This window comes from Mustela putorius, unplaced genomic scaffold (assembly GCF_011764305.1).
Source record: "Mustela putorius furo isolate JIRA1106 unplaced genomic scaffold, ASM1176430v1.1 tig00000083_pilon_pilon_pilon, whole genome shotgun sequence".
NCBI lineage: Eukaryota > Metazoa > Chordata > Mammalia > Carnivora > Mustelidae > Mustela > Mustela putorius.
Window position 1 is genome coordinate 7033836 of NW_025421273.1, and position 21170 is coordinate 7055005.

At 47.0% G+C, this 21170-nt stretch overlaps 1 protein-coding gene and 1 long non-coding RNA gene across 3 annotated transcripts in view; one reads left to right on the top strand and one right to left on the bottom strand.

The window, feature by feature from the left end:
• Positions 1-21170, bottom strand: part of MAML3 (mastermind like transcriptional coactivator 3) — a 409382-nt gene that overhangs the window by 41300 nt on the left and 346912 nt on the right. The window lies entirely within an intron of this gene.
• Positions 1090-18728, top strand: LOC123389416. Its single transcript, XR_006604052.1, has 3 exons — positions 1090-1325; positions 5545-5736; positions 13717-18728. It is a non-coding gene; the product is annotated as an uncharacterized LOC123389416 (long non-coding RNA).

Consider the following 21170-nt stretch of genomic DNA (forward strand, 5'->3'; position numbering starts at 1 on the left):
AACAGCCTCTACTGCCCCATCCGCCAAGCTCCCCCCTTTTCCCATTAACTACCATCAGGTAAAATAGAGTCTCCCAATTCCTAACCTTTCCCACGAGGGCAGAGACGCACCTGGGGCCACCAAGCATTCGCTGGCAGCAGTCCACCAGGCCCTGCGCTACTTGACAGAAGCAGCAAAGATGGGTCCGCCTTGCACCCAGGGAGCACCCAGGCTCATAAGGAAACAGACCCGCAACAGATCCCCGCTGAGCGGTGAGGCCAAGTGCAATGACAGAGAGCAGCACTGGGCATGGTCCCTGGAGGCGCAACTAGCAGCCTAATTGGGGCAAGGAGGGTGTGGGAGGGTTTTCCCTGGGAGTGCTTTCTGGAAACCATTGTACAGGGATCGATGAAGGAAAGCACTAGAGGGAAATGAGCAAAGGAGGAGGTAAGAAACAGTCCTGTGGCCAGTCTCACGAGTTCCTGGACGGTGAAGGGTTGAGCACAGGATAGGAGGAAATTGGGCTGGAAAGCGCTGGGAAGAGTGAGAATCCAGAGTCCCGCCCAGGTTTCTAAGGGCTCACAGGCCACATGCATACACTCGTCGCACGAAGGACTGCGCCTTGAGCTGCAGAGTCTCAACGGGTCCCTGGTCTCTAGGAATTGTTTGTTGCAATTGTTTGTTTCATTACCATATATCTGCTCTGCTCCATGAGGGCAGAAACTCCAGCCACCTCGCTCATTGCTATATCCCTGGGGCCTAACCCAGTTCTTAGCACATAGGAGGTACGCAACAAATACCGTGGGTTTCCACTGAAAGAAAGATTGCCGGCAGAAACGATGCAAGCTCACAGGCTCTCTAAGTTACTACGTGTACGTAGCTGACAGCATCACCCACCCAAGGAAGCACGAGGGCTGTGGCTATTACTACTCATTTACGTTTCTTGCTCTCCTGTTTTGTTGGTTTTGCAAGCCCACTGTTTAGTACCTTTGTTTTTGTTGCTGCCTCTGCTTAATAAATTTTGATGAGTAATGGTTGTTTGCCAAGCGATAACAGCCCAACAAGAAAGCCTCAAAGTACAGAGAGTTACAGAAACATTCAGCATCATAAACCACGAAATGACATGCAAAGGAGAGAGCTGATGGACTGGTTTCCTCACTGGGCCTCCTCAGGCTCATCTTTGCAGGTCTTCTGGAGAGAGCGTACTTGTGTCAGACAAGGCTCCATTGTAAGACTGATGGCCAACACGGGAACTCCCAGCGTGAGCCCTGGATAAGAGGCAGGTAGAAAACCGGTGGGAATGAACAGGGCTCTGTAGACGCCACTGACCCCAATGACCTTCTGAGGTGAGTCTGATTCGACTGGCGAGACTGGGTGCTTTCCCACTTTCCCACAGCCTTCCTGAGGAGGGCAAGAATGGAGAGGAAGTGCATATCTGGTGGTCCAAGGGTGAAAGTCAGGTTTCCTCACACTGCTTTCTCTGGCTTCTCTCAGCGTGCTGTCTTCCTGGCCAATGGATGGCTTGGTACTGGCTCATCTTGGTTATAGGGAAAGAGACCACTGGCATTCAGAGTTTACAACCAGTTCTGAAGATTCAGTAATTCATAATTAAGTAATTAATTCAAGAGGAAGTTCCTGGACTCACACAGAAGCAACAATTTCAGTTTTTAGGGGCTCTTCAGAGGGTCAATGCACCCCTTGGGGACAAGAACTCCCGAGGGGAGGTTTCTCCTACCACAGGCCTCCTACGAGGTCTAAAAAATTGAGCATTCTTTTCCCTTTTCAAGTACCCAACGGATACATTCCTTAAAAAAAAAAAAAAAAAAAATCCTGGCCCCATCTCCTCCCTTGAATGACTAAAGGCCCCATGTGAAGGTGAAGAGGAGTCTGGAATCTGAGAGAGCGTGGGAGGGGCTGCTCTGAGCCAGCGGCTGCCGAGCCATCTGTCAAACCAAGCCCAAGGACAGGGCTAAGAGACCCACGGTGTTCCAACCTATCTGGTCTCGGTCTGCACCTGGGCTTTGGTCAGACCTCGAACTGGGAGGAGTTCAAAGCTCAGGGGAAGGTGAAATCACTTCCATTGCCCAAATAAACAAAATTGCTTAATTAATCTAACTGAAAAAGCCCTCTTCCTGCATCAGATTAAAGAAGTCATGTTGATGCTGCCCCTGTTTGTTTGGCCGAGTGCAGGATTGAGAAGGTATATTTAGCCCAGGGGCACTTGGAGGATTACATCTTGCTGCTCAACAGGAAATATCTGGAGTCACAGCTAAAGATATCGCTGCGTGTTCAGAAATTTACGAGCAGCTGTAAAAGTCGAGCTACGGTGGTCAGAGGGCTGGAACAGGCTTCCTTTCAAATGAGAGAGGCTGCCGAATTAAACAGTCGAATGTACCAAGTTCATGGCAGGCAGAGTGCACCTGACAGGCTAAAAATAGCCAAAGCAGCGGCTTCTGTTGCTAAAATAACACTGAACTGATATACTCCTTTTCTAAACCTACAAAGAAATGGGTGAGTGGGGAGAGGGTGGGCTCCGAGATTCCAGAAAAGTGCGTTGGAAGCCATGCCAGAATGAGGGAAGCCATCTCCCACCTTCGCCACTTTTCAAAAATAGCTTTCCGAAGCTGAGTACTCGGAGGTGACAAGTCACCGATATGTTATTTTTTAATAACACGAGGCAGAAATGTTAGCACCAAAAAGACCTTGCATACAGGGATCTGGCGTCCTGAGGACAAGCAAATCTTTCCATCTTGGTTGAGGAACCATTTTTTTTTAAGTCGTTTTGCTAGACTCTCTCATCAGGATGCCCCCGCCCCCATGCTCTGCTCAGGGATGCCTGATGGGAATGGTCCCTACTTGCTCACATCACAGGCTTGCTGGAGTATGGACAAGGGTGACTGTGTATGACTGTATGTGGCTGGACAGAGTAGGCTACCACACTTTCTAGAACAACCAGGGGATCCAAGAACGACTTCACTTCCATCCTGTCACCTGGGACACTGCCTCATCTTTCCAAGTCTCCACTTCCCTTTCACAGAATGTGGAGTCATCAAGATGGCCCTGATGACCTCCTCGGGTGGTGTTGTGGGGATAAAAGGAGCTAATGCATGTGAAAGCATTTCGGGAGTCTGTAAAGCTTTAAGGGGGATGGAAGATGTTGTAGCTCTTGTTACTGAGCATTCTACTGGAAACTTGGGCAAAGAATAGCAACGTCTCCACGTGACCGCAAAGTGCTGTGTGCACAGCCCGCTAGACTGTGTTCTCTCATGTGGGATGGTGCCATCTCGGGCAGGTAAAAGCAGTATCCGTGTCCCAGTTCAGAGCAGCAGGGGCTGTTGGGAAATCTGCTTGCTTTCGGTCTCAGTGGGGCTCACTGCTGTCATAGCCGGGCTATCCTCATCCTCTGCTGGGTGGCCCGCAAAGCAGGGGGCACCCTGGAGTCCCTGAGAAGCTGGGTGGGAAGCAAGGGTGGGCCCAGCCTCGAAGTGAATGGTTGCTAGGTTATCAGCAGTGCCTGCCCCAGGACTGGTCCCTCTGGCTGGTTAGTTCTAGTTGGGGGGTCGAGAGATGCCCACCTTCTCCTAGGCAGCCCCGCTATGGGCTGCACTTCAGCCATCATTTAACTGTGGTCATTATTTATTTTCTTTGGTCATTCTCTTTACCCTCTCGTCTGTTTCACTTGGTACATCCAAAGCTGATGGGCAAAATCGTGTATTTGCCATGCTGCTAACTGTGGGGCATATGGACAAAAATGTGCATGCATGTTTGTCTCAATCTGGAAGGAATATTTAAGAAATGAAATTACTTGTTGTGTTAGGAGGGAGGGATTATGAATGTTTCCCTTGCCTCTTTTTCACACTGTCTATAATGTTGTTAAATAGTCTTGAAGATAAGAAAGGAAAGGAAGTATAATTGGAGTCTTAACGTTTTATAAAATGGCATCCAGTTACCCTGATTTTGACTTCACTGGGCTTGAAAGTGCAAAGTTAAAGAAATGCCGCAGAGGCTAACGAGTTTCAATGTAATAATTATATTCAGCCTCTAAATTACTTTAAGGGTGGCCTCTTGCATTTCAGGGTATTTTTTGGAGTATGCAGTAGATGGCAGAGGCCATGAGATACAAGTTGGAAATCATATCATAGCTTTTTTATTTGGAAACCCATAGTTAGAAGGCTACACTCTTTTCAATCAACAAAGAATTAAATATTTATGGAGTGCTTACTATGTGCTGAATACTGGGCAAGGATTTGTGGATTTCCGCTTAGTTCATCCTTTTTTCCCATTTCTTAGTTCATCCTTTCTTCCCCCAAAGTGATTACCACTGGTTGTTTTTAAGGCATTCAGCAGTCAACTTGCTTTGTGCACAGTTTTTTTGTTTTTGTTTTTTAAATACTAGGTACTAGGACACCTGGGTGGCTTGGTCAGTTGAGCGGCTGGCTCTTGATTTCAGTTCAGGTCACGATTTCAGGGTCCTGGGATTGAGACCTGCAGATGAGCTTTGGGTTCAGTGGGAAGTCTGCTTGAGATTCCCTCTCTCCCTCTCCCTTCCCATTCCTACTGCTCTCTCTCTCTCAAGTAAACAAATAAATAATTCTTAACACAATTTTTTAAAAAAGACTTTATTTACTTATTTGACACAGAGAGAGGGAGATAGTAAGAGCAGGGGGAGTGGCAGGCAGAGGGAGAGAAGCAGGCTCCCCACTGAGCAGAGAGCCCAATGTGGGGCTCAATCCCAGGACCCTGAGCTGAAGGCAGATGCTAAATGAACTGAGCCACTTAGGCGCCCCAATAAATATATCTTTAAAAAAAAAAAAAAAGTAGTAGGTGCCAGGGTGCCTGGCTGGCTCAGTTGGAAGAGCGAGTGACTCTTCACCTCAAGGTGGTGAGTTCGAGCCCCATGTTGGGTATAGAAATGACTTAAATAAACAAAACTTAAAAAAAAAAAATAGAGCAATAGGTGCCAAGACAATGGCAGTGAGGGGAAATTCTAATAACGTGTGGTATCTCAAATAAACAACCAGAAACCATTATGAAACCAGGTCTAGCCCCCAAGGCAGCTGCCACACCTAGCTGTTTCTTCAGGGATACAACTGAGTGGGCAATGGCCCCAACCTTCGGGTTTTTCTCCACGTACCCCCAGCTCATCCTTTCTTTGTGCTCGATTTAAAAAGTCATTCACTCCATTCGACAAGGAGTTAAGTGAAGACGAGGGGAGCTAAAGGTGACCGCTTCAGAGCAGCTGGCGGAAGGAGAGTGGAGGGGAGGAAAGGGGCCTGGCCTGGGGGGCACGGCCTCCCTGCGTCCTGGCTGTCCTACCTGCCATGGCTACGGGCATGTGGTGAACTTCACGAGACTTCACGAGACTTCATACGCCAGCCTGGGCTGGTCACTTATGCTCGGTATCTCAGTCCCTATGCCTGGAAAATTGGAGGTTATGCTACATGGTCCCCCGCTACAGCACAAAAATGTCTTGTATACACACATCACCATACGATAACCCATTTCATTATCCTATCTGTTGGCCACATTCAGAAATGAATTGACGTCCTTTTGCCCCCACCCCAGGAAACAAGCAGACACAACAAGACGTCAGTGACCGCAGCTTCCCAGTCGGCAAAGGCAATCAGTTCTAAACGAGCAACTCCACTCTGGGTCAGGCCCACCCTCCGTCCATTCAGCTCAACACTGAATCTCTTGTGGTGGCACCAAGGACGCATTGAGGGGCGTGTCAGCAAAGAGGCCCGTCTACGTTGACAGGTGGGTTAAGGCCACATGGCAAACCAATGCATTTTCTCAAACATCTCTCTCGTCATAGAGCTATCATCTGTGAAACTCGTTTACGTCTAAAAGCTATTTATAGTTCTGGTCTCTCCACATCTCAAATTGATAAAATTCTGTAAGCTTATGAAACCAGTCCTGTAAATCAGTAATGCTATTTTTTTTCTTTTTGAATTTGCTTCTTTCAAATGTGAGGGAGGTCCTCCTGACTTTGTCTTACTACCTCAAGATATGGTGAACGTGCTGATGTTTGTACCATTCACACACTTGGTGATTTAAAAAATTTCTATTACTTACAGCTTCTCTCAGTCTTTATGGATTCGGACAAAAGAATCCAAACTTTTAAGTTCATTCTCACATGGTGTGTGTTTTTTTTAAATCAAAGGTCCTTGAGTTTGGTCTGAATACCCCAAATTCGCCACATATGTGCACGAAATTGCGCACAACATTGTATGTGTACACCCGTGCATTTCTCTGAGGTAAGGTGTCAGAGAGAGTCTGAAAGCAGTCTGTGACTCCAAAAAGATTAGGAACCACCACCCAGGATCACTTGGCTCCTTCTGGAAGCTCCTTTAGTTCTGGTTTGTTATTTCCTGAGATGCAGTAGCCAGAATGGCATATAATATTCTAGATGACAATATGTCAAAACTCTGAGCAAGATTATTTTGTTTTATATGTAATTCTTTACTAGACAATGTCTGTTATTTTAGTGACTCTTTGGGCTGTATTAGCCATCCATGTATCCACGCCTTTAGAGAATGGTGTCTAATGACTCTCATTGTCCACTTTCCAAATGGAATGTCATCCTATGGAATGTGATCATGCCTTTAGCATAAGCTCATTTGGATTATTTTCCCTAGAAGCACTGCTTTACGTTTCTCCATACTGAGTTTCATCTACTACTTGTCTACTTCTCAGCTGTCATAGTAGCAGACCTTCTGTAATCTGTATTAGGTGAATTTGACTTTTCAGTTAAGTTTCCTCTGCAAACTTGCATGTTGTCCTGTGTACCAAGGAATTGAGAAACAAGTAACCAATTTCATATGGCAGAAACAACTAACTGCCCTTCAGATACACTGCTCATCTTTCCACAGTATAGAGTCATGAGTGGGAAGGGGCTCCCCAGAAGAGACCATAGTTTCCAGAACCTCTTGTGTCTAGATAGGGCCAAGTAAGTAGTTCTTACCAGGAAGATGTAAGCAGAAGTGAAAGGTGTCCTTTTGGCCAGAGTTGTCTAAGAAAGGGGGCGACTTTTCTATCATTTCTCTCTTTCGCTTGCTGATGGGATACCAAGGACTCTGGGGAGTTACAGGCAGCAGAGGGAACAAGTCTGGGTTCCTGCATCGCCAAGTAAAGAAAAGGCACTGATGACAGAGAACACCCACATCAGACTATTAGGTTTCCAGTGAGAAATGAACATTTGTGGCTTGACTGAAATGTAGTGATTTTTTTTTTTTAACAGACGATAGTATTCATATAGGCCACCATTTGAATTATTTCCATTCATAGAAGGTTCCACTTCTCTCTATCCTTTATTCACATATTCCTATGCCATTTTCCCTGAAGCATTGGTGTCTGAAGCATTTTAATAGGTTTTGTATGAAGGACATCAAAGATACTCTTGATAGTCTTATGCCACAGATTCAAGTTATTTCCCTCGACCCAAGTTTTAGTAAAAGGTAATATATCTGAAAATTATATTTGATTCAGAGGAAACAAGTTGCTTTATAATTTCCACCTGTTGATATTTCTTATTGCTCACGTTCATTGACCTTAACCCTGTAACAGCAAGGGCTCTGGTGGTTAAGTCCAAACACTAGTTTTGAGGACACGTACATACCTCCTCATGAATCAATAGCAGTGTAGATGAGGAACATCTGACCCTTGAACTGCTCTATTAATGTTTAGGAAATAAAGCCATATTCATGAGAACTCCTGCGTTGCTCTTGGTACCACAATGTCAGAGAGAAGGTGGCTTGGGTAGGTCGAGGTAGAAATCAGTTCTGCCACAGCGTGTCATGTTCCTGGCAGATAGGTGGGCTTTCAGAAGACAGGGAGTGATCATGGTCGTGTCCTGGACCAAGAACGGGACACTCACTCTTCAACAACCTGCTTACACTGGGGTCAACAGCCTGTTTCTCTCCCTTTCCTCCCAGGCGGTCCTCTAGGACCAGACCGGTTCAGTTCACTTGGGTCTCAGTCAGTTGACACAGAGCATGTGCAATGCTGCATGGCTGGGGCAGGAGCCCTGGGCTGTGGCTGGGCCCAGTCCCAGCCATGATTGCGTTGGTAAGAGCACAGCGCTTAGGAAGAAGAGTCTAGTCTCTTTCCTGAGCTCACCTCCTGGTGGATTTACTTAAGGAATTCTAAATCTCAGCAGAAGCAGAGGCCCTACCATCAGCAAAGGTCTGGGGGAACCCTCAAGGTGGTAAAGAGCCCTCGGGTCTCCAGGACTCGGGCAGGAGCAGGGAGCAGACAGGCTGGCTGAAGGGCTACATGGCGCATGCCCTTCTCCCACGGGAGGTCAGGTGCTGCCCTCTCACTCCCAGGGTCTGTGAGCTCCGTGAATCCTCGCCAGTAGCGGGCGAGGAAAGGCCAAACCCACTCCCCTGAGGACACACCTCAGGGACACGCAGCACAAACAGTGCTTTCATGAAGTGTCCTCTTCCGTTCATTTTGTGCTGGAACCCGCAGGACAGTGACATTCTCTACCCGGAAGAGCCTTTCCAGGAAAACCATTTTGAGCGACATTATCTTGCGGGAGACTGCCAGACTTAATACAATCGCCAGGAAAATCTACATAAATATAAGATGCTTATCAACCAGCAATAAAATAGGAGTGATTCTGAAGAACTTTCACATCAAGGTTCCTTTTCTCCCTTAGGAGGAGTCAGAGACATTGTGAGAAGCATTTTCCCTACCTCTGACTACGAATAAAGCAAACAATGGTCTTGGGAAAAACAAAACAAAACAAAACAAAAACCAAACCCTTGGGCCCTTGTGGCTTAAATGGGCTTAGGGAGGAAGCATTTTGGAATCTAGTAGTTACTGCCCCCAGGATGGGACAAGAGAGGGAGAAGGAAAAGAGAAGTCCCCACTTTAGTACTTAACTTACCCTTTTTCTTTCAAAAGGACTAGGCTGTTTGTGGCCCCGGTAACAAGCTCCTCCCAGGTTCCTAAGGGAGCTGCTGGCTGGGGAGGAGGGACCGACATTGCCAGTGGTTGGGTTGAAGCAGGACAGAATAGGACCCTGGCATCAGAGGGCGAGGCAGGCACTCAGTTGGAAAGTTGTTCTTTGTTCCTAAAAATAAAACATTCGACCCTCCTTTTTTGGATCCTTCCCTGGAACGAAGCCAGTCAGCTGCTGGCTTCCTTTTAGGATGAGCTCAATAGCCCTCAGCCCAAAGGTGAACTCCAAAGGCCCTCACGATCTTCCGCCCCTGATAAAATGCCACACAGCAAAGTGAATGACATAAGAGAATGTTTCTCTTGAAAGGACGCGGCCGCAGTATACATCTGTGAAGCAAAATAGGCCCAGCGGAAAGGGTGAGAGGACAGGAGGAGGGAGAGAAACTGGGTAGGAAAGGCTGCCCAGAGGTTGGGCAAGGACTAATGAGTGGATGTGGCAGTGTGCTTTAGAAAATTCTCTTAAGAGGCCAGGTGGCAAGGCCTCCTCCTATAAAGACCCCCGCCCCCGTGAAGGGGGACACCACACCTTCCTTCCAGAGAGTTTTCGATAGCACACGGACTCTTTTCCAACTTTGCTCCATTCATGAATTCTCCACCCAAAGTTATAGCTTTGGTTTATAAAATGACAGTGATGTTTTATGCTGCATATCTAACAGATAGAGGGGTCGCAGCCCCTCTCCTTTGAAGAAGCTCTATTTGGGGAATGTTTGGGGGAGCCGTTGTGTAGACCAACCCGCTCGCTGTGACGGGTCCAAGAATCAAAGCTGCTTCTCGGCGCTCTTCTAAGACTGAGCCTCATGCTGATGGTCCCGTATATAAAGAGAAAGAGCTCTCACAACATAAAGGGACCCTTTCTGCCCTATCGTTCCTAACTATCTCATTGTGCTGCCATTTTGAGACTAAATACATAAATAAAATGTCAGGTAATGAGGAAGACCTTTCCCTCCCTGGAAGAGGAAAAAAAATGCCATGGGCATTTGCTGCTGAGTGACATCAGCAAAAACTGGGAGGAAGATTCACTAAAATCATTATTTCTTATATAAGTAGGGCCATAGGACATCAACTAATGGGCAAAATTCACTAGTTAATTTACATACAATGCCTCCAGAGTTTAGCTGTTGGAAGTAATTTTCTGGTTGAGAAAATAGAGAATGTAGATTTTTGCAGCCGAGGCCTGAGTTTCTCCATTAGGTGGTAGAGAGAGACCACCTCTGGGGTGGGCCCGAGAATCTTCATTTTGAACAAGCTCTCCTGGTGACTTTTTTGCGTTGAAGTTTAGGAATCACTGCTGTGTCTTTAACCTCCTCCTACTCTTTAAAGCAGAAGAGAAAAAAAAGATATTATAGTCCTTTAGGTATAGTTCTTGCTCACTTAGTTCATGGATGTTTTTGAGAAGGATCCTATTCTGTCCTGCTTATCTTAACATTACTGGCCTCCCATTAACTTTTAAGTGTATTATAGCAAGATCTAAAAGGATGAACTGTCCAAAACAGAGAGGGTTAGTGAACCTTCCACTATCAGAGGTATTCAAGTGGAGGTTGGAAAACCCCTTAGTAGGGATCCTGTAGAAAAGATTCAAGTATCAGTATAGGGGCCCAACCCGGAACTAATGTTTACACTTCTTCCAGCTCTATGACCCTATGATAATATAACAAAATCACGTTTAATATATCAAGCACTACATTTTAAAAATCTAAGCACATACTCAGAAATTTTATTGGTATTTTGTAAAAGAATCAAGAAGACCAGTCTATAAAACCGAAGTTCAGAAGCTGGGGTTAGAACCAACAAGAAACATGGGGCTTCTTAGCTTTAATGCCAGCTCTGAAACTTACTGACTAATCATGAACTCATGATGGCAAAAGATAAAAGGCAGAGTCTGTCCTCTTGATAATGGTCTCCATATCCCAAGCACCCCCATTTCTGATGGGACTAAAATGACCGTTGAATCTTTTCATTCTTTGGCTTGATGTCCGTAAGGTCACAGGCCTTGAATCCTTCCCAACTTTTCAGGTTCCTCCACCCCAAAGAAGGATGTCATTAAAGGACCAAAGGAATTACAGGTCTCCAGGGGATAAATGCCTGCCTGGGCTGGTCAATGAGGCTCTTTTCCGCTGCCCTCGCATTTACTCTTCGCTGGTTAAGAATATATGTGCCTGTGGATTGTTACTACTCCAGAAGAAAAATGCCAGTGTAGAGAGAGGGTGGCTAGCAGTTAACGTATTACTGAAAGGTTCAGTGTTAACGGGAACAGAGGATGGGCCTGTGTAAAAGGATATAGAGAGGAGATCCTGAAACTCCCCCAATCAATAAAAACAACAATCCAGATAAAGCAAGAAGCGAACCTGCAGAGCGTGAATGGTCTGGGAAAGCCACCTGCATAGCATATTGATAAAATGCAAGCCAAATTGCCCACACTTGCAGTCGTGTTGCGTGGACGGTACACAAGCACCTCAACAGCTCTGGGCCTCAGACTTGACACTGGCACTTGGAAAAGAGGACCGAGAAGAGGAATGCTCAGTGTGATGAAAAATCATGACTAGCAGGACCCCAGTGACGTGACATTTATGAATTCTTTCTTTCTCTCTCTCTCTCTCTCTTTTTTTTTTTTTTAATTTTATTTATTTATTTGACAGAGAGAGAGGGAACACAGGCAGGGGGAGCAGGAGAGGGAGAAGCAGGCTTCCCGCTGAGCAGGGAGCCCGATGCGGGGCCCGATTCCAGGACCCTGGGATCATGACCTGAGCCAAAGGCAGATGCTTAATGACTGAGCCACCCAGGCGCCCTCATGAATTATTTCTAAGCGTGCTCTTCTGGGAAGAGTTCTCAGGTTTTGGAATCTAAGGCAAATAGTTAAGATCACCCCTGGCCAGCCTAGCACTGTGGTTGGCACATCATAGGAATTTGCTCCGTAGTCGTCAAAAGGAGGAAGGGATATGTGGATCATCAATGAATGAAGAAAGGAATGGAGAGACAATAATAGACTCTAGGAATAATAGACTCTAAGGAATTAGGGCTCAATTGCATAGCCCACTCCTACAAGTGACAGTGCTCTAGGGGACCCGGGTACCTTAGATTCAGACATCTTTAAGTATATAGTCCTGTGATGCATGAAAAGGATTTAAAGTCTGTGTTGCTCCATTAATGATTAAGACAGGAGGACTCCTAAGAAGGGAACGAAAAGTAAGGACAGGGGAGGACAGCAGGAGGAGAATCCTGTTGAAGAACTAACTGAAGATTTATGAGAGTGAATTTTGAATCTTAGACATGAATTATCTAACCATGATAACTAAATTCAGTGCAAATGGCAGTCATAGGACGGCCCAAACTGTTACACGATATTTTTATTGAATCTTTGCACTGCAAAATTGGTGGAAATTAAGCCGTTTGTAACTTACTTTAGAGGGAAGAGAAATAAACGTGCGTGTACCCATTAATCAGGTTGATGACCTGTCTTTTCGTGCGATTTGATAGCGCCACCTGGGAGACGAGTCCCACTTTCTTCGGGAGAAGCCTTGCTTTGAGAATACCAGCAATCCCCAGTTCCATAACGGTGAATGACACGGGTCTCAGAATCCAAGGAAAAGCCACAATGACTTGAATGAAAGGATGATGCAGGGGTAGTTGGGCTGCCCAGGGCTGCACGGGATACAATTCTCTGGGTTTTTATATTGCTCCTTCCTCAGCCCTCAGAACTTAATCCTATTTTCACTGCCCCAGGTAAACTGGGAAATATTTTCTCCTCCTAGGCTGCAGTTACTCACACAATAAACAGGTAATAAACATTTTACTGCCCTAAGCAACCTCCTGCTAGGCAGGCAGTCAGAAGAGAAAAGACTGTGCAGAGAGTAACCACCTACAGGAGACACCGCAGGGGACAAAGGATGTGAGTAAGCGTTTAATAGCGAGGCTCCAGGAAGACGACTGGGAGCTGCTGGGGCGCATTAGCAGGCCCGTGGTCTAGGATTCCTCTCTGCTTGAGGCTAGTGGGGAAGATTTGATTTCACCAAAAGGTAATTTAGTTGCCATTTCAAAGCTCTGTCTAGCTAAATTAAGGAGGAGGAATGAAACTGGAGTTTACAATCTCCCGGGTTAAACCGCCGGTTCTGAGACCGGAAGGCAGAAGGATGGACAGTTGGCAGCCGACCCAAGTGGGTCTGGGGAGAGAATCATTCAGTTCGATGTCCGTTTGATTTCAGGTTTGCATTTGATTTTCTAACCCATCCCGGTTTCTTTGTTACTGTTTATATCTGCCCCCTACATCCAATCAAATAGTTGTTACTATCCGTTGGCTGTGGGAAAGGCACGGTGGCCATCCTCTGACATCCTATTTTCCCACTGTACAGGGTTCCCTCAAAAGCCGATTACCTTAAGGCATCTCACAGTTCCCACTGCTGGGGAGATCTTTCCGTTTCCTTTCATGCCAGAGGTACAACGTGAAGCTGTCCAAAGTCTCTGCCCCTTCCCACATCGCAGGGAAACGAGGGCAGAGCCAAATCTAATACGACCAGCTCTGCTTCCACCTCTGCCATTTAACTTATGGGAAATACTAATCCCATTTACGTAAATATTTTCCACCAAACAGCATGCCAAATCTGAATGAATTAACTCAAGGTGAATGGATAAATGCCTCTGCAGAAACAATTTTCAAATTCACGTAGGTCGAAGGAGTGATTGTTCTGTAAACCAGCAGTTCTTTGGTATCAACTGCAGTTAATTTATGGTATTTTGCTCTAACGGAGTATTAATTTTTGCTGTATTTTGCGGCAGGAGTGGTGCGGCTATCTAGCAAGAAATAACTCACGGAAATGTCTCAAGAGATATATTTGAGATCTGACAGAATCCAAAGGAGCCGCTGTCCAGGGCTCCAGAAGATCCCCATGCCATCACCTATCCACTCTCGTTTCTGTTTCGAACCTTATTCTGGAGGGTTCAGGAAGTGAGTCTGCAGACTGCACGATAACGATCAGAGACCACTTTGGTGATGCATGCGGGATGGGGAAGGGAGGCATCACGAAGCTACGGGCAACTGTAGGAGGAAGTGCAGTGTTGCCCTGGGGTTACTGGCCACTCTGGAGGAGGCTCTCAAGGAGCGTGAGTCTTGCCCTGCACTGAGTTTGGAGGACTCCTACAAAAACACGGTGGGAACACGCCCAGAGCAGATACTTGCCGACTGCACCACTGAGACTCCCAGCCAAAACCCACTGTCATTGGATAGCAAAGCGTGGGCACAGACAGAAGCAATGGGACCGAGATCCCAGGTAGACCAAAGATCCGAGTTGGGGCATTCATGGAGAGAAAAGGCATCATCTTGGGATGGCCCAAAGAGAGAGATATGAAGGGCGGGGAACAATCCTGTTTTACAGGCAGTAGACTGATACTAGACTTCTGTGCCCTACTTTGGCTCCAGCGTTTACAAAATGACATGAAGGAAACCGGTGAGGACCCAGAGGCCAGCGACAAGCACGATGAAAGGGATAGAAAAAATGGTCCTCTGAAGCAAGATGAAAGGAAATATGTTGTGTATCCTGGAGAAAAAAGGTTAAGGGGTGACAGTGATTGCATTCAAATACAGGTGGGGTTTAGGAGGGGGGCACAGATCAACTCTTCTCCACATGCAAAGGGAGACTGAAGGGAAGTAACAGACTTAAATAAGAAGGTGGAGTGTTCATTGGCTAGAACGAACAATGTATGGAAGGGTACAAGCTAATAGGGATCTTGGATTTTAACATGTCCCAAACAGAATTTCTCTTCTCATTCTTCCCCGTCCCCCACCCCCTCCCCACCACTGCCCCTAAACTCCTGACACTCCTGAAGTCTCCCCTATTTCAATCAACAATACCAACATTTACTCTGGCCAAGTAAAAAACCCTAGGGATCATTTACATTTCCTTCCTTTCCCTACCCACCCCCAACCCAGTCCCTCAGTAGGTCTTGTCAGCTTTACTTCTGAGTTTGACTACTGATTTCTATTTCCACTGTCACCTTGCCAGTCGCATTGCCATTGCCTGCTTGGACCCAAGCCAGGAGGATCCTTGTATCTTCCTTTAATCTGTTCTCCCTATGGCTGTTTTTAGAACATGAATCAGACCCTGTTATTCCCCGGCTCAACCCTATCCAAAGACTTCCCATCATGCTTGGAACAAAACTCATACTCTTTACCACGGCCTTTGAAGTCCTGCCTCACCGGCTTCCTGCCCGCTGTCCCCATCCTTCCCTCTCTCCCTGCCACTCACGCTGGCCACACTGACTTTCTGGCTGTTCCTGAACAAGCCACTGCTGGTCCATCTTTGTGCCAGCTGCCCCCTCCGCCTTGCTCTTTAGTTGGCTGGTTCTGTTTTGTCATTCTGGTCTCGGCTTAAGTGTCACTTCTGCAGACTTCTTCCAGCCACTAGAAATGTACGCTCTGAGGGTAGAAAGTAGAAACTATCTTCTTCATGATGGTATTTTCAAGCCTCGAATGGGCACCTGACACACTGGAGTAAGGCAATAAATATTGGTTGAATAAAGACAAGGTTGACTATAAAAGCAGGTTGTTACTTGCTCTCTCAAGAGAGCTGGAGATGAGAAAAAGAAGCTTTTGTGAAGAGACTATAGGTGATCTTTTGGTCAGAGAGCCACAGGGCTGGGTACTTTGGAAGTGGGGAAGGTGTGGGAGGCTTGCTTCATCTACTGAGGTCCCAGTGAAGAGTTAAACCCAGCGTGGTATCATCCTTATTAGGGCAAGGAATTTGGGGGGAGTTACGTTGAGCAAGAGAAAAAGCCATTGACCTTGGGTCTCAGAGGGCAGTCACAGTGGACGGAGAAAAGGATGGAGATGTAAGATCTTCTAACCCACTCAAAAAACTTTAAGTTGGATCGCCTGTTAGGATGAATTGAGGTTTCTATTTTCCTTCTTCATACTGAGTCACAAGACTCTCTCTTGGGTGAGTGTGAGCTTCTCCCTTATCTTCATGAAAGTTAATCCCTAGTTCTACCTCTGTAACATTTGTAAGGCACTGCGGTTTCAAGTTCTCACAGGAAATGCTGAGTCATCTTCAATCAACCTTCACATAGACTACTCTGATTCAGAATTGGACCAAGGCGGGATGGGAAGGACCACTGAAAGGCATGATCGCAAGATTTCTGTAAACCTTTCATATAACGACTTACCGTCACCCCAGCCAATTAGCCAAGGCTTTAAAACCAAGGCCAATGGCTTCTATTTTATTTTTGCTCTCAATTTTCCCCCAAAGCTGAGGGCCATCTCTGACTGGGGACTCTATAAATGTTAAGGAGTGCTTGGCTCAGAAACCTCATAGAAAACATAACTCTAGCAGGTTTTAGGTAGACTTTGTTACCCTTCGGTTCAAAATCCCGAAGCGTTATCATCAGGTGGCAGATAGAGTTGGAATATAATTAAAATAAAGGTAGAAGCTTCATTTTAAAAATAATTTATGGCCTCCCTCTCCACCAGACCTCCCAGCGAGACAGTTTTAATTGTGCTTTTTAAGGCTAGCATCCTGATTTTCCACATTTAACGCTGCTTCTCAAATGTTTGAGAAAGGCCAATAAAAATCCCCTCCAGTGTAGAAATCCAAGTTAAAATTGCTCTCCGTTTCAAGAAGTATTTCTTAGACTCTATCTGCTCCCTGAGACTTGCCAGTGATATATATGACCATACGATATGATGACAGACTACAACATGGACTGGATTCTTTATAAATCAATAATCGGAGGAGGGGTGAGGGACTGTCCGCTTTGGTGATTTCATTTCCAGCCACAGCTGGCCAGATTGCTTATTGGAAAATAAAAGTCATGGCAAATTGAGCTTGACAATAACCAGGCTTGACTACATAGGCCCCTTCTCCACTCTCTGCAATTAGAATGAGTGGAGGAGAGGAGGCCGACAGGGAAAGACTTTTCCTCTGCTCTGTCACAGATCAGTCTTAGTTTATTTTGTGGGGCACAAGCCATATGTTGTGTGTGCAAGGGCTGTTCTCTCTCAGCTCAAGACTCTGCTGTTGTGCCTCCAGGCCGGTGAGGTGCCACAGCTTCCAACTTGCAGGCTCCTTACGAAGTGTGTGAAAACGGGAAGCCAAGCTGTACCATGCTGTAGTCACATTTAAATTAAACTAAAGTCCCACGAGCCTCTTTTCAAGGGCTCAAGGCCTTGTGGGGCTAGGGGCTCTGCATGGGACCACGTAGATACCGAACATCTCTCACATCCCAAAAAGTTCTGTTGGACAGCCCTGATCCAAAAAAGCTCACTGGGTGCCAAGAGGCCCTTCCTTCTTTGTTCCTAGATTCTGAGATCGTGGCTATCTTTGTGGTGAAGAAGACAACCGAGTCTGTTAGAAGTTGAGAATTCTCTGGGTGTGTGCATCTATCAGGAGAGCAGGTGCCACAAATCTGTGACTTGGGACTCAGATCAAGGAACCTTACACCAAGGACAGACTCTGAGCTAACCTCGATTTTTTAAAAAAGTAGGAACATAAACTGTGCAAATGTTGATTTTACCGACCTGCAAAAGGCACGTGGAATGCTTTTCTCTGTATTTGCTACCTTTCTGTTACTCATGAGCAATCCCTGACAAAACTTTTTATCTTCTCTGTGGCTCTGCATGTCTTCCATCTCTGATGACAAGAATCACAGAGGCTTCGATAATTCACCTGTGCTCACAGGACATTGAAATCGTAATTGTGAGGCTCAACACCCTCTACCCGTAAGCCCAGTCACTACAGCTGGTTCCACCAGCTTCATACCTAAAATACCTTAGTTTCTAGATGTTGCCTGCATTGTATATTATGAACCCCCAAGTTCTTAATTTAGTATCCTCAATTGTGTCACACACCATCACTGAAAATTTAAGCTGTGGAAGAAAACCCAGAAATATTCCAAAACATGAGGTAATATAACCCCCCCCTTCCTTCTTTGGATCCGAATCTATCTGTACAATTCAGCTGAAAAACTTCGGGGGAGTGAACAGTGAAAGGGAGAGCTCGCCATACCTCCAAATCGATATAAAACCGGGGCGTTGTACAGTTTGAAAAGTTGAGATGTGGTGTTCAAATCTGGCCAACTCCACAGATTGAAGTTTGGCTGACCTCAAAATCCCAGTTCTGCCTCTAGACCAGATTTACGGTAAGAACTTTCTTCCAATGATCTTGAAGCATTTTCACACAAATAATCCGTCCTGCACACCCATTACGGCTATTTTCTCTGTACTAGCCTCATTTGTTCTCCTGCATTAGGCAAGGATTAGCTCTTATTCTAATTTCATAGGTGGGCAAACGGAGGCAGAAAGCCCGTAAAAGACGGAGGCCTCCCACAGGGCAATGGAGTGTGGTCTTACTTCCAGCACACTGAACACATGCCAAGCTCATTTCACGGCTGGGGTACACGGGCGCTGGTTTTGAAGCCAGGTGCTCCATTCATGGTGATGTCGCCTACTCTCAAAACCCTGACAAAATGTCTGGCATCCTAAGGTCAAGGCAATTGAGTAAAATGAGCAGCACACACTGTTAAGGATGAAAAAATCCCTTCCCAATATTTACTCTAGGTGCAAACGCCCCATTTATATCACCTGATGAGAAAATACACACAATCATCTGTTTGGTCCAACAGAAGCTGGAGGTGTCTGTCTGGCTGACTGGGGTCGTTGGGAACCGGTGGGAGCTGCATCAGGTATAACATGAGTGTGGAGGAAACTTGGCGGCAAGTGGCGGGAGAGGGAAGACGATGAGTCTCAAGAATTATGGTGAGATCTATATGACGAACTCATAAATCATGATGAGTCATTACTTCAGCTCATGAAAAATCAGCCAAAGCATTTTTTAAATAAACAATTTAACTGTTTTTAGGCCAACCTGGCACAGTGAAACTTAAGAGTTCACATGCACACAGAGGCAAGTGTTGGAGCGTGTACATCTATGAAAACAGACTTCCTGGGATGGCTCTCCCCAAGTGAAAAGGGCCCCGAGGAGGGCAGCATACGCACCACGGGGAGGTGATGGTGGGCCTTCCTCGTACCTCTTCTGGTTGGCCTGTAGTGAGTGGGGGAGCTGGACCGGGAACACCTGTAGGCTGTGCTCTTTCCCTGTGGAGTTGGTGGCCCGGGGCAGTGGCGTCTCCCCCGTAAACATGGGTTGGGGGGAGGGCTCTGCTGTCACTGGGCCTCAGTGGGCTGCAGGCACATGTTTGGGGCTCAGTTTGGGAATGACTTCTCATCTAGAAGTGTCTCTTCCCTTCATCTTCCCGATAGGGATTTGCCACATCCAAAGTAGGGCCTTACAGTTTTATTTGCTGCTCTTTGCTGTGCTCCAAATTTGGCTGGAGGCTGCCTATTTTCAGAGTCTGGGAACCTCAGGAAGGGAGCAATGCAGAAAACCTCCAGCAAACATGAATCCTTCCCCAGGGCTTGGCATTTAGCTGCAGCTCCATGAGGCATTTCGAATTTAGGTGGGTTGTGGGTTGGGGTGGGGGAAGCACATGCAGCCTCTCTCTAAGTCCAGGGCCTTAAAGAAAACATGGTCCTCATCAGCCCTTTTGTGCTCTGACTAGCAGCAGTGCAGGACAATGAAAACGGATACATGCTGCCTGTTGTTCCTATGCAAATGCTACCTCGAGGATACTGTCTTCACCAGGCAGATGGCTAATTTCTCTGCTCTAACCTCATTTCTCCAGTGTTCCCGCGTTCGTGTGATGTCCTGCCCCCAGAGTCAGGTCCTAATTGCTGTCAAATGTTCAGAGACAAAAGTGGCGTCTCTCCACATCATTCACGCAAAGGCTGTGACTGGCTGCGTGTCCCCGTCGTGGCTGCCGCCGAGACCGTGGGGTGGGCAATACCTGGTGGGGCTGGGGGGGCGCCCAGCCAGCTTCTCGGCTTCCACGTGTCAGGCTGAACGCCGTCCTTTGTTGCGGCTTGCAGCCCCGGGACTCCACGTGCTGAGAGCCCCCTGTCTTTCTGCTGGGATCAATATGCACTTCCTTCATGGCTCCTCTCGGTCAGATGGTCTCTTGGCGTCAGGCTGACCGTGCCGATCGGGGCAGGGTCGAGAGAGGGTCTGCCGGCCTCAGCACAGATTTAGAGGGGGTTGGCTAACTTGTGGCCCCTTGTAAGCTCTGCCATCGCCGGGCAGGCAGGTAATCCTTATAGCCAGGACCCTGCCAGTCAGTGACGGGCCGTCTGATTGGATGCACATTTATCTTCAAATTATGTTGTGTGACAGCCCGGGCTGCTGAGCACCATTTTAACATGCAGATTGACTCCTCGGAGGCTCTTCATTATGCATTTCGCGGTCTGTTTTCAGACTATCCAGCATGCCGGAGAGGCCCGCTCTCCTTCTTCCACCTGGGTGGAGGAAAGAGCTCGCCGACTGCGGGGGAGCCGCCGATATTCACATGCGTGTGTTTACTTTCCCGGGCATCGGCACACAACAGCCTTCCCTGACACGAGGGAAGGAGAAGAAAAGAAAAGACCCTTGGTTCTGAGATTCAAGGAAAACGGCTCTGCAGAACAAGTGAGCCTTTGTGGAGGAGAGGAGTCGAGCAGGCCGGGCCAGCCTGATGCCCGCCCGGCTGCCCACTGGCCCGGCCGGGTGCGTCCACACAAGTGCTCCTCTTATCGCCACACAGACCGGCTCTTTCTCTCGTGCACACAGCCTGAAGTATTTTAAGCAGAACGCTTCCCATTTCCTGTTTCTAAAGCTGTCTTGCCTCTCCAGCGGCATTCCAGACGATCCTGGGGAATGACAGGACAGCCAGCTTGGAGGGAGCACGGGGTCTGGTTTAGGTGGCTTGGGGGGTACCTAGGAGGCTCTGGGGGCCCCGTTTCACCCCTTCCCCCTTCTCTTTCTGGTGCAATTTACTTCCACTTGCTAGGAATATTTCTCTGTGGCCTCAGGTGGCTACTGCTTGAACACGGATGTTTTCTTGTTTGAGTGCGTGCCCACACATCGTGTGTGTGTGTGTGTGTGTGTGTGTGTGTGTGTGTGTATCTCCTTTCTCAAGGATCTCTTTCCTTGCCTTAAAAGGGAACCACATTTGCATTGCTTTTTAAAATTCCTACCTCCTTCTATTTTATCCTCCAATGTGGTAGTATCTCAATTCTTCTGAAAGACCAACAAAACTTGAAGGGTGTTCCATTCCTTAGGCCCTAACTTTGAGCTATGCCTTGGCCAGGTAGCACCGCCCCTTCTTTTGCCTCTGATCAGTGGGGGCTTCCAAAAGTGGGGACTGAGGGG